Source organism: Lipotes vexillifer, unplaced genomic scaffold, assembly GCF_000442215.2.
Source record: "Lipotes vexillifer unplaced genomic scaffold, Lipotes_vexillifer_v1.1 scaffold524, whole genome shotgun sequence".
NCBI lineage: Eukaryota > Metazoa > Chordata > Mammalia > Artiodactyla > Lipotidae > Lipotes > Lipotes vexillifer.
Window position 1 is genome coordinate 2,608,125 of NW_006774722.1, and position 691 is coordinate 2,608,815.

Consider the following 691-nt stretch of genomic DNA (forward strand, 5'->3'; position numbering starts at 1 on the left):
TTCCCTAAATTGTATTTCCATATTTCATGTTCTAAGCAGGTATTACAGAGGATGAGATAACCTAAAACTGTGAATCAAGTACGTGTATTTACTCTGCACCTACTAAGTGTATGGAATCCTGCACTAAATAAGTATATGACGTGGCATCTCAAATCTCTCTCATCCTAGTTAGTTGGAGGAACAAAATTAAAAAGCAATTAATAAATCACATGGTACTGGTGATATACATGCATATGTATATGAATTTAAATATGCTGTATAAATTTGAAGAGAAAGTTTATATTCTTAGGAGCCTGAAGACTTACAGAAAACAATTCTGCTTTCTTATTCATAACAATCAGATATAGTATCTGAATTATAAGAATTCTTCATGACTGCTACTAGTAGTAGTCATTAATGAGGTTTTTGTGCATTGACTTTATAACTTATTTTTATTTTAACAAAATAAAATGATTGACTATTAAAGTAAACAAAATTAAGTCATTAAAGAAATTGCTTTTAAGGAGTTTAAAAGACTTTAAAAACTTAACTGGTAATTTTGTGACAGGAAATGGAATCACGTTTTGAAGCATCAAGTTTTAAGCCAGTATGATAGGGAGAACAGTACATTGTATGACTTTGTAAAAAGAGTACACTTTAAAAATTTTAAAGGGGCTTTAAAATTATATTATGTAATTTTTGCACAATTGAA